Raw genomic sequence first — 13,764 nt, 5'->3', positions numbered from 1 at the left:
AAATATTTTTTCGATAGATTATTTTCTCTATCTTTGTATTATGCTGTAAAATTACGCAAAGGAACCTGTGATTAACAAGTTAATTATTGAAGGTGCTTTTATATGCCATAACTTAACGTGATAGCTAATTAGAAAACTTAAAAAAAACCATTTGTGGGAAGTGGATGGGCAAGATCCATCGGATCCATCCTATGGATGGGTGGTCCCATGGTAAGCTAGGAGAGCTACTCTCAAGAGATTGAACGAAACGTTAATTAGGAAAAAATCGGTAGAGCTGAGCGTTGACTTACCTAGGGTTAAGTCTTAAAACCTTGATCATAAATTATCTTAGGAGAGAGGTACAATTGATGTGCCAAAACTCCATTAAGGTTCCCTGAATCCTAACAGTTTACTACAAAAAAGTGTTGTACTCCATGAATCAAGGGTAACTACAATCACTCCAGTGTAAGACAAGAAGCCCTTGTGGGACACCTCCGACGGAGCTAGCTAATGTATTGAAACCTCAGTTGTCAAATTAGGACCCCAAGCTTGTAGGTTAATCCTCGCGGGGAAGGCTGGTACCTTTCGTTTACAGGGTGGTCTAGGAAACATAGACAATAGACCACGTGCATTCTCGCGAGCCGGAAGAAGCCATCTAGGATAGTTCCTTGATGAACCACTAAAATGTGCTGCCAGGGAATTGTTTGGCAGCAGGCACATGACACGTGGTATCAGAGCATAACTGAAATTAAAAATATCTATGGTTTTTAAGAAAAAATATTCTAAGTAATAATCAGCCTACTAATTGTTAAGGGATAAACTTTGGCACAATAATGAAGCCTGGAACCAATTCCATGGTTTTTTAGCAATGTACACATTTGCGCTAAACTCCACGAATGATGAGTGGAGAAGAGAAATGATGAGGATACTCGATCGCATATACGATCCATCCCCTATGAATCACAAAAGAAGATGATTGTGGGATGAGCGTTATTTTTACATCGAGGCCAATCCATTCTTCAACATGTAGACTAATTTGAAATGCCTTGAATGGATGAAAAATTTAAAAGTAGTTGAGGCCTTTATCTTTTGTCAGTCCAGAAGGAATCCACTTATGATTACCATTGGTCGGCAGATACGTTTTGATCATTGTGTCTATAACAAGGTACGAAAAGTAATCCCAGCCGCTGTGACAAGGTTATAATCCAAGGATGTCGCAAGTATCGAGATTACTATATCCATGGTTTTCCAAATTTGCCATGTCTACAGTATAGATTTCTGGACAAAGACATCAATTGGCCTACTTTCTTCTACATGAATGTAACTGATATTCATCCCTGAAAAAGAAAGAAATAATGATATCCTATTTTGAAAATTGTACATAGCATCCAGCCTAACCTATCCATACTGATGTATCTCTACTTGTAAACATCTGCTGTTTGTAAATATCTCTTACTTGTAAAAATCATAGCTTATGGCTATTGATAATAAAGGATAACAACGGCTACATTTTGTAAAAATATTGTGCTCTTTGGCCCATCATTGTTTTACAAAACTAATGAGATATGTTAATGTGGAAACGAAGCTGAAAAGCTTAAACGCTAAACTAATTCGTAAAACTTATGATAACCCAGGGTAATACAAGTATCATCAGTCCAATTGAAATTTAAGAGAAGAAGCATCTCCTTAAGTATGTTAAGCCACCAGAATTCGATGGCAAGGGAAAAGATGTTGAAGCCGAGATAGAGATTTGGATTGAGACCATGGAGGACTAATTTACTACCACAAGAACTACCCCTACTAATCAGGCTATGATCTCCAAGTTGAAATTGACCGGTGAGGCATGCTTGTGGTGAAAATAGTGGTGTAAAGAAGACAATGGACTTGTTGAAACAACTATTACCTAGGAAAAGCTGAAAGAAGCTGTGCATGGTCGATATTTGCCACCAGCTTATCACATGCTAAAAATGAATGAGTTCTTTAACTTAAGACAGCTGGGAATGAGCCTGGAGGCATATTACTCAAAGTTTATCTCATTGCTTAAATATGCGCCTTCCATGACTATTACTAAGCAGAGTATCTAAATTTGTAATGGATTGAATGCTCCTCTGAACATATGCCTTGAATCTATGCACCCAACTAATCTGCAAGATGCTTTGATTCGCGTAGCACCTCTTGTTCAGGAGATTCAATCAAAGCCAAGGAATAATAGGCTCTGGAATCAAAACAAAGGGACTTCATAGGGCTATATTAAGTGAGCCCAAGATTAGCGTCCGCTCGATCAAGGAAAGAGGGTCAAAATAAATGCAATCAGAAGCTTCATACCTACAGGAAGTAATTCAAGAGTACCTAGGTGTTTCCACTATAATGAGCCACGCCACTTTAAAAGACAGTGCCCAAAGCTTGGCCAAATTCCTCGCCAAGGACAGTCCAGAGGTCAAAACCAAGCTTCAATTGCAAAAGGAAAAGCATCTGCTGTAAGTCTTAAAGAGCTTGAAGAAGAGGGAAACCCAACTATGAAAGCCGATATGGAGAGGGTATCAATTCACACCACCCTCCATAGGAAATACTCAAAAAATCGCCAGTTTTTGGTGATTCAAACACTTATATAATATCAGGGTAAGTCCTTTAAAATTATGATTGACTATAGAAGCACATACTCGTTCATGTCACCAAAGTGTGCCAAGAAATTAGGTATAGACACAACACCTACATCTAGGTTGCTTGTGGAACTTGCCAATGGAAAAGAAATCTTGTTTACTCAGTAAACTTGCAAAGTGTCATTTAGCCTAGGAAGAAATCTCTCTGAAATGGGATTTAGGATCATGAATTTAGGGGCCTACAAATGTCTATCGAGTATGGACCCAATGACACACATATTCAGTGTAGAAAAAGGCCATGTGACTTTTCAAACCCTAAAGGGGGAAAAAGTGATGACCCAAGGTGAGGCAGGAAAACCCAAGGTTCAACTAGCCAAATCATCTCGCATAATAAAAGGGATAAGAAAAGGATTATCTGTGTATCTCATAAAATTAAATAAGGTTGAGCATAATAATCAAGATGAGGGAAAGGCATATTGGCTGAAGGAATATGATGACATCTTCTTAGAAGAGCTAACTCAATTACCATCTCAAAGAGAAGTCGATCACGAGATCAAACTTGAACCAAGAGCCGCTCCAATCTCTAAGAGTTCGTATAAAATATCTATCCATGAAGCAATTGAGCTAAAAGAGCAACTCAAGCAATTACTGGATCAAGGATACATCAGACCCAATAATTCGCCATGGGGACCCCCAGTATTATTTCAAAAGAAAAGGAAAGGAACTCTCTACCTTTGCATTGATTACCAAGGATTAAACTGGGTAACAATTAAGAATAAGTATCTAATCTCAAGAATAGACGAGCTACTTGATAGGCTGCAAGGGGCGAAAATATTTTTGAAGATTGATCTTCAATCTGGTTATTACCAAATAAGGATCAAGGAAGAAGATATCCCCAAAACTACCTTCAATACCAAATATGGTCATTTTAAATTTCTTGTAATGTCTTTTGATCTAACTAATGCCCTCGCTACATTTAATAGATTAATGTAGGACATTTTTCGACCTTATCTTGATGAGTTTGTCCTAGTCTTCTTTGATGACATCCTAACATACTCCAAGAGAGAAAAAAACCATGAGCTACAATTGCGCATTATGCTAGACACAATGAGGACGTACAACCTCTATGCAAAGAAAAAGAAGTGTGCCTTTTTCAAAAGGAAAATGGAATATCTCGGATTCATAGTATCTGCTGAAGAATCTCTGTAGACCTAGCCAAAGTTAGAGATATTCAAGAGTGGCAACCTCCAACGACAGTTAAGGAAATGGGAAGTTTTTTAGGACAGACTTGATGGTATAGAATTTTCATCAAGAATTACGCCCTAATAGCTGCACCTCTCACTAATTTGCTAAAAAAGTAAATTGCTATTGTGTGGACGCCATTGAGCAAGCCAGTTTTGAGCAGCTCAAGAAAATTTTGGTAACGGCACCCATGTTAAAGCTATATAACCTAAGTCAAGAGTTTGAGGTCGTAACAAACGCAAGTTCTCTTGCACTAGATTGTGTGCTTATGCAGCAAGGTCATCCGATAGCCTATTCCTTAAGGAAACTAAAAATCCATTAGAGGAATTACGCCACCCATGATCTCGAGCTGTTAGCTGTGATCTATGCTCTCAAATTGTGGCGACACTATCTACTTGGAAGCAAGTTTACTTTGGTCACTAACCACGAAAGTCTCAAATGGATCTTTACTCAACCAAACCTCAACATGAGGCAACGTCGGTGGATTGAAGTCTTGCAAGAATTTGATTTTGAAATCAAGTTCAGACCTAAAAAAGAGAATGTGATTGCTGATGCATTAAGTCGTAAAGCTTTTCTGAATGCACTTATCATGGAAGAGCCATCTAAAGAAGAGATTTTAGCTACCATGATATTGATGCCTAGCAATCTAGTCATTGAGCTAGCCAAAGAAGAGGCAGACAAGGATCCTAAGTATCACCTAATGCTTAAGAAATCCTAGTTAAGGACACTAATCCTAAGCTTAGAGTCAAATGCCAAAATTTCACTGTGGATGATAAACTTGTCTATTTTAGGACAAGGCTCTGCATTCCTCTCAATCAAGTGCTGAAAAAGAAGATATTATGGGAAGCCCATGACTCCCCATTCTTAGAACACCCTGGCTATGCAAAGTCTCTTAATGTAGTCAGAAAAAGTTACTATTGGGAAAGATTGAAGCACGATGTACTCAAATATGTTACTGAATGCCTAAGTTGCAAGTGGGTGAAAGTGGAGCGTGTCAAAATGCCAGGCAAGCTCCAATCACTTGACATTCCACAAATGAAATGGAAGTTCATTAGAATGGATTTCGTAGTTTGCTTACCTTCTGTTCAAGGAGGGTATAATTCAACCATGGTGATTGTGATTATGCTGACAAAGATCACTCATCTTATCCCAGTCAAAACCAACTACAAAGCTTTAGATATTGTACGATTGTTTATAAAAGAAATCTTTAGGCTTCATGGATTGCCTAAACAGATCATTAGTGATCGTGACTCTCTGTTTACCTCACATTTTTGGAGAACCCTATTTTAACTAATTGGAACCCAACTTTGCCCTAGCACAACTTACCATCCCCAAACTGATGGTCAAATAGAGCGAGTTAATCAAGTCATTGAGCTTACTGTTCCAAAGAACCAACAAGGTGGATACATTATTTACCCTTAGTAGAATTTTCTTACAATGCATCATATCACTAGAGTATTCAAATGACTCCATTTCAAACATTGTATGGGCAAGATTGTTTGATGCCATTGAAATTCTCTAATCCAACCCTAAAGGTTAAAGCTTCTAAGAAAATGCTAAAAGGCATGGATGATCAGGTCAAAACTATCAAACAAGACATCCAAGCTGCCAAAGACCGTCAGAATCCTTATGCTTATCTAGGATGGCAAGAGTGTATCTTCCAAGAGGGAGACATGGTTTTCATCCACGTATGCCCAAAGAAGAGTTCTCTATCATTAGAAAACTTCAAAAAGTTGAGTCCAAGGTATTGTGGACCATACAAGGTTCTCAAATGCCTAGGAGCTAATGCCTACAAATTGCAACTTCTTGATCATGTGAAAGTCCACAACGTATTTCACGTTAGTCTTCTGAAAGCTTATGTGGCAAATCAAGATCATATTCTTGATAACCAACAAATTGTAATGCCTAGTCAAGGAGCCCTTGAACTCCAACCTGATAAGATTCTAGATGTAAAAGAGAAACCTTTGAGAAACAAAACCATTAGAGAGTATCTTATCTAGTGGAAAATCTATCCTGAGGAGGATGCCACCTGGATAGAAGAGACAACTCTAGAAAAATAATTTCCCTAGTTCTTTTTGAGATGAGGACATCTCGATTCCTCTCAGGAGGAGAGGAACTAATATTCTCACCCCACAGCACTTCATATCAAGAAACGAATTTGGGCTTGAGGCATTTTAAAAAGTACTCCTCGAGCTGTCACATAATTGACCACACGTATTCTCTTGATATCGAGTCTCGCATTAAATCAATTCCGCAATTCGACACAAGAAGACACCTCAATGTTCCCAACCAACAAAAAGCAAAGATGTCTCGTAAATAATATTACGACGGCTTGATCATATAATTTTTCTTGCATTATATTTGATTTGGCATTCCCGATTCCATTTATTGCATCGGCGATCGCATTGATTTTGTAACCGCAAGACAATTCGCAAAAGCCTCCATCGATAGATGAAGAATGTGCAAGAACAAGCATGATATTGAGTTAGGTAAGTATCAAAGAGTATGACATGACTTTATATACTAGATAAGTCATGAAGTAACTAGGCCAAAAACCACCAAATGAAGTCGTTTTAAAAATAAAAAGACATTTTTGAAAAAATAGGCCAAAAATGACCTTTTTTTACACCTGGAGAGAGGGAAAGCATTAAATAATCATCCCCTTGCCACCATTCAACAAGTAAGCAATCAAAATGAATATTTAATAAAGCTCCATTGGCTCTTGACAAGTAGCCAAAAGAATCAGTCAATTGCATACTCCCCCTCATGCCTATAAATACACCCCCTCTCTTTCACAAAAAAAGCAAGAAGGAAGACCTCTTGATGATGGAAAATTTTCTCTACTTATCTAAATGATTTTTTATAAATTATTATAAAATTCATATGCATCTATTTATCATAAGCAGAATGAAATTGAGATAGTCACTTTCAGGGAAAAATTATAAAATGTCCCCTTCCCTAACAACGTCTACTATTTTTTTGTTATTATGATCACATGCATCATTAATGAAATAACAATAAATATCGCAAAATAAACCATAATTAAGATATTTTCTTAAAGATAGACATATAATCCTTTTCCAAGTGAAATATTTTTTTCACTAAATAGTTAATTATTATATTACTTAGGTTATTTTCCTAAGCAACAGTTCATATGTATTTTCATTAGAATGCGTTTATAATCATTTAAAGCCAAATAAAGCGATAAGCTTATAAAACATTAATTTTTTCTAAATTGACAAGATGTTACCTCTCTTAGGTTTTTTGTAACGAGGGTTTTGCTGTTTCCTTGATTCAAATGTACTTTTTGAATTTTTACGACCTCGAGGAGCCATGGATGTCAGGCGAAATTGATATGGTAGTTCAGCGAAAATTGGTGGTCATCCAGAAAAATTTCACCAGTATTTTGCTAAGCGGTATGGTCGTATGGAGCGAAGGTGTAGCAAGGGGTAGAGAAAATGAAAATGAGGTAGAAGAGGTGTATTTTCCTCTTTCAAGGCTCAAGCTTCAATGGATAAGAGAAGTAGAGAAATTTTTCCATCATTAGGAGGCCTTCCTTCCTGCTTTTTTTGTGAAGGAGAGGGGGTGTATTTATAGGTATGAGGGGGAGTATACAGTCGACCGATTCTTTTGGCTACTTGTTAAGAGCCAATTGAGCTTTATTAAATATTCATTTTGATTGCTTACCTGTTGGATGGTGGCATGGGGATGATTATTTAATGCTTTTCTCCTCTCCAGGCGTAAAAAAGTCATGTTTTTTTGCCTTTTTTTTTCAAAAATATCTTTTTCTTTTCAAAACGACTTCATGTGGTGGTTTTTGGCCTAGTTACTTCATGACTTATCCAGTATATAAATTCATGTCATACTCTTTGATACTTAACTTACTCAATATCATGCTCGTTCTTGCACGTTCTTCCTGATGGAGGCTTTTGCCAATTATCTTGTGGTTACGAAATCAATGCGATCCTCGATGCATTGAATGGAATCGGGAATGCCAAATCAAATATAATGTGGGAAAATTTATATGATCAAGCCTTTGTAATATTATTTACGAGGCATCTTTGCTTTTTGTTGGCTGGGAACATTGAGGTGTCTTCTTGTGTCGGATTGTGGAATTGATTTAATGCGAGACTCGATATCAAGAGAATTACGCATAGTCACTTATGTGATAGCTCGATGAGCAATTTTTAAAATGCCTCAAGCCTGAATTCATTTCTTGATATGAAGTGATGTGGCAGGAATATTACAATATTCTTTGCAAGTTTAAGAAACAATTTTGCTTTGGACATCGACTAGCTCTCCACGGGGCATAGTTTGGTGTATAGTTGATGAGTTGAGTTTGTTTGAGTTGAGGAATTCAGCATATGCATTGAGTTCAGCTAATTCTTTGTTATTCTTAATTTTTGAGTGATTTGGGTCAATTGGGACTTTTTGTCCAATTCCCATCTTGTTCGGGGCTCTCCAAGGGCATTGGCGAGTTAGTGGAGCCTATCTAGAGCTCGTAGTTTTTGTACTTATTTGATCTTCCATAACCATAATCCTTAGGAATATTGAATTTGCAGGTTTTATCTAATAAAGTGCATGTTTGGACCTGCCATGAACCCATGTTGATCATCTATGTGATTACATTGATTGGTCCCAAGGTAGTGAGAGACTAACCATAATCTAGTGTATAGCTTGCCCTTTTTGCTTTGGATAACATGACATGTGCATGACTTAGTGATCTACTTCTTTATATCAAAGATTATTGAGGCATTTGTGGGATTCCACTGTAGAGTAGAAGGGGGCAGCTTGCAACCTTGTGGGGTGATTGTGACCTTAAGCTACACTACTGCACAAACTGTCTTGAAGGGCTGTGCAATCACTTTTGTGGTTTGCCAATCTCATGAGACGGATCAATTGTAACTTGGGCAAGAATTGAAGCCCTCTTGAACCTCACAAAAGTAGGATTTTCCCCCTCTTGGCATGGAGTATGAGACATATACTTGTTATTTATCTACTCAAGTTCAAACTTGAGTGTTGACTCCTTAGCCAAGACAAGACCACATTGAGGTGATCCCTCGATGGATCTACCTATAAGAAATCATCTATATAACATGCGTTCAAAGGATATTAAGAAATACCCTTTCTTTACATGCTATAAGGCCTTAAAATTACCCTTGCTACTTTATTAAACTTATGAAAAAAAAATTCAAATTGCAATAAAAATCCATTTTGTAAATATCATCTTGTAAATTTTGCTAAATATAATACCCTTTGTTTTGAACTCACATGGTATCCTACGTATTCTATAAGGTGGACTCCCTGGGGGTGATCCATCACTGTAAACCCTTCTTCTAGATATAGTGATTGTCATCATCTTATCTCAATACTCACCCACTTGAGGTCATCTAGGGCACCTTTGGCTCAAATCTCCATTCTCAAACCCACATAAAGCAAGTGTATCCATGTGGTGAAATCACTCATTGCCTTGTGTTGCATTAAGTGACCCACTGTTGGTCTTGGATATATGAAGCACCCATCATTAATTATAGTGAGCAGAGTCTTATTGCAAAAGGGTATATTGAAGCATGAGTACTTGGGCCAAGCATGATTTTTGTCTTGCTATAGCTTTATTGATAATTCTCTAAGAAAGTCGTAACATTTTTGAAATTTTGATAATTGGGCCAAAAAAAGATGCTCAAGAACTAGCTTAATAGTGATTATCTAGTCACAATGGTAGTGAATTTGGCCTGTTTTCTAGAGATTTGACTTATGTAATGCTCAAAATCATGATTGCCATATTTTACTATGAATTTCTTGTGAAAATTTTTGAAATTTTGGTGAGAATTGGTTTGGTGGTCATCACAAGTTTCATTTAAGGCAAATAGGGTGCCAAATTAGTTAGCATTGCAACTAGATGGTAGAATCAATTGTCTGTGTGGCTGAGCTTTTCTAATTGAATTAACCATCAATGTAGGTAGAAAAAGAAATCCAAAAACCTAAAAATTTTATGAAAATTAAGGGTCTCCAACCACAGGAACTCAAGGGGTTGCATAGTACATAAAGATAGTTTCCTATAATGTTGACTAGTCCCTCTTATGGGTGTAAAAAGGGCATAGTATGAGGAGGTAAGATTTGAGTTGCACAAAGAAAAGTGATTCATGTTTTCATACCAAGAAATTTACTACAACATTTTGAGTAAGAGTAGTTTTGGGCCAATTGGGTTTGGGGGCACAGATGCATACCCATTTTCGGCCTTTTGGGATAGCAAAAGGCTAGTTTGGGGCCGCAATAGGACACAGTTTTGCTTTGATTGGTATTCTTCCACTTGCATATCCATTGACCTTGGGAATGGCAAGTTTTTCACTAAAATTGTAGGTTTTTAGACCAGCCATGAGCCTTCCAACATGGATCGGTGTTGAAATAGTGGTAGTTAGACCTAGTTTAATAGTTAACTTGTATTTTTGACACTTCAAGGGACGACTTGGAGGTCAAAGGGGGTAGCTTATGACCTGGAATCAAAAGATGACTAGGACCTTGAGCAGCACACCACTTTGCATATTTTCATAGAAGATTGGATAAACACCCCCTTGGTTTTCCACTCAAATGAGATAGACCATTCGCATCTTGAGCAAGGTCCAACTTCACAAAATTGAGGACTTCCCTCTTGACATTGAGCATGAGACATGCACATGCCCATGTGGATACATAAGCTAAAAACTTAAGTATGACTCTCAACCCAATGCACTAATCTACTAGGGTGATTCATCACCAAAAGGTCCTCTAGAGTCGTAGTACGTATCATCATCTTAGCACCTTAAGAGTCACATTCTTGAGGCAATCCTGAGCATCCTAGTCTCCTTGTCTTCCATCCACAAAATCATAAGAGGTGAGTCCATCCACAAAATCCCATTTGAGGCTTATTGTCTTCCATCCACAACATCACAAGAGGCGAGTCCATCTGTACATAGAGACTTCCTATTGTCTCTCTGATACATCAAGTGCTTCATCACAAGACAAGATTTGTCTCTAGTATACTAAGTACAATACCATTTTCTCTAGTAGGGACTTCGGTTCATGTCAATACATCCCAAGTAGACCCAAGTCATACCCCTTCCAAGACAATATTTCATCTCCACTTGATCACATTGAGCAACTAAGGGAACAAAACAAGTAAGAGACGCAAAGCAAGAATTGATTGAGATCTAAGTTGAAGACTTGTCAAACTTGAGACCATAGAAGGGAAGGGAAATAGAAACCCACAAAGACATACTGACACACTAAAAATACATCAACCCAGAGACAAAAACCATCCCTTACACACAAAAATAGAAAGGATTGGACATCCCTATATAGCCATCGAGGACTTCAAAGGTGGCCAAACTTACCACTTTAGGTGCTACAATCTCACAAACTCTTGAGCCAAGCAACAAGAGTATTATCTCTTTCTAGAGAAGTCTAATAGGAACTCCCACTTCCCTATTAAATCTCATCAGCTTTACGGAGAGCTTAGTAAACCAAGAGCATCTCACAACCATGTGTGGATCAAGTTCTAATGCAGATACCCTAGAGTTTGATGCATATGGAGTTCTCCACAAACTTCTAGTAGCTTATCATGCTCTATGGCTAGGATACTTGGATAGAAAATGCAGGAAGATTTGTAGAGGAGATCATTGTTGCTGACCTAGAAGCAAAGAGAAAACTAAGAAAATATCTCATTAGACAAGTGGCTAGATTCGCATGAAACCAAAGGTTGGATAGATAGACAAGGGAGACCAAGGTAATTCAAATCCAATAGATTTTGGATTTAGCTAGAGAAACAACAAACAAAGAGGATGCAGGAGAGGTGGGAGCATCCAATGTCAACCTTAGCCCATTTGAGATTCTTCTTAGATGATTGCCAGACAGAACTTCCATAGAAAAAGTAGTGTTGTACTAGCCCCATCATGCTCTTGACTAGATTAGGGGCATCATCAGGAGCCAAAAGTCAAATGAAATCCCAATCGTCACCACTAAGCAAGTTGATAAATATAGGGCAGGGGATGACCCTTATAGTTTTGTTGAATTGTTTGAATAGCACAAGCTTTCGGGTTGTGTATAGGAGAAAAGGGATGAACATGGTGTACTAGCTTAGATGACATTGAGAATAATGACTTCAAAACCCTAAAGAACTTTTTCATTAAGCACTTCTCAGGGGTAGGATATGCAGATAGCTCGATTGTCAAGCTCATGAATGTGAGCCAAAAGGAAAAAGAGGAGATTTGAGACTATGTCACTTAGATGAAAAGTCTCTACAGATGTATTCTAGCTTGCTAACCAACCCACATTGAAAAGTCTCTGCAGATGTATTATGGCTTGCTAACCAACCTACATTTGAGACTATGTCACTTAGATGAAAAGTCTCTATAGATGTATTCTTGCTTGCTAACCAACCTACATTTGAGACTATGTCACTTAGATGAAAAGTCTCTACAGATGTATTCTGGCTTGCTAACCAACCTACATTGAAGGCAATATCCAGAGTCTTTATCAATGGCATCAGAAATGAGGAGTTGTACAAGGCCCTAGCAAGCAACTCACACTGGCAAATAGACATATTGGCAAACATATGATCAATGATCTATTAAAAGAGAGAAATGGCAAGACTATCCAACAATAGACATCATCACAATTCATAGTTAGAGATCCATTATTCACAATGAGCAACCAACATTCGAAGCTCGTGACAAGGGCAAGGGATTGGACTTTTCTCAAGAGATGTCTAATCTCAAGCTGGACATAGTCAAGCTTCTAGATGCCTTGTGGAGACCTACCAGGCGTAATGTCTAGTGTGTGCACAGTATAGAGTAACCACCTATGAGTAGAGCGCATGGAATCCAAACCTAGGACATGTGCCAATTGTGGAAGGTATGGGCATGAATCTATCCATTGTAGATTGCCACCACACTTACCTTACCAATAACCATACCAGCAGTAGTATGTGATGAACTAAAAATTTCAATTTAGATGAGGAGTTCCATTAGCTCTTCTAGCACCTAATGAGTAAAGAGAAAATGTACCTGGGGTAGAAATCAATCCAACAAGCATACATAGACCTCCTCCACCAATCATAACACTACCGCAAAGCGATGCTCCTATATACTATGTCGAGGAGGCAATCAAGGAAGAGCCCTATGTGAACCCTTAGATCTCATACGTCAAAGAGGGTAACTTGGCTATTCTAGACTATAGGAAAATTTCAATTATGACATTGGGTAGGGAAAGAGAATGAGGGTTAGGAGGAATGTTGTCATGGGAACTAGTGACATTGGAGTTATGGTCATCCTAGACATATTTCTTCTTGATGCTCTAAAAAGGAATAGGCCAATGAGAGGACAAAGCAGAGTTGAGATCCCTTGAGTATGGGTTACACATCTCTATGCAAATTGCCCTAGGAAGAAAGCATCAATAGGTGGTAGAGGCATGCCATCAATGCCCCTAAGACTATTTGGTGTTGAATACCTTGACAATGAAGCCACACGTATTCCACTAGATGTGATGACTAAGGCACATGATAAATAGGAAAGAGTATCAATATCTTGGCTAGAGCAATATAGATGTTTTCTCTATTGGCAAGATGTGATGACTAAGGCACATGCTAAGTAAGAAAGAGTGTCAATATCTGGGCCTAGCAATATAGATGTTTTATCTATTGGCAAGAAGAAGAAGAAGAAGAAAATAGTTAAAGGAAAGATAAATATGAAGAGTGACAATGCCATTATATCTACTCAGGTGTTGTTACCTTTGGGACAACTAATGAGGCAAAATTGTGGCCTATGGAGTATGTTTAAGTCATGGGTGAAGGGGCAAGGATGGCCAACATTACTACAAGAATCTAACAATGATACCCATATTCTAAGTGTGATGCCCTTCCTAATGCTAGGTTCCTTACATATTAATGCCTTTTGGGAGGAAACTAAGA

This window comes from Lygodium microphyllum, chromosome 30 (assembly GCF_053477565.2).
Source record: "Lygodium microphyllum isolate KBCC chromosome 30, Lygodium_microphyllum_v1.1.10, whole genome shotgun sequence".
NCBI lineage: Eukaryota > Viridiplantae > Streptophyta > Polypodiopsida > Schizaeales > Lygodiaceae > Lygodium > Lygodium microphyllum.
This window is presented reverse-complemented; position numbering follows the sequence as displayed.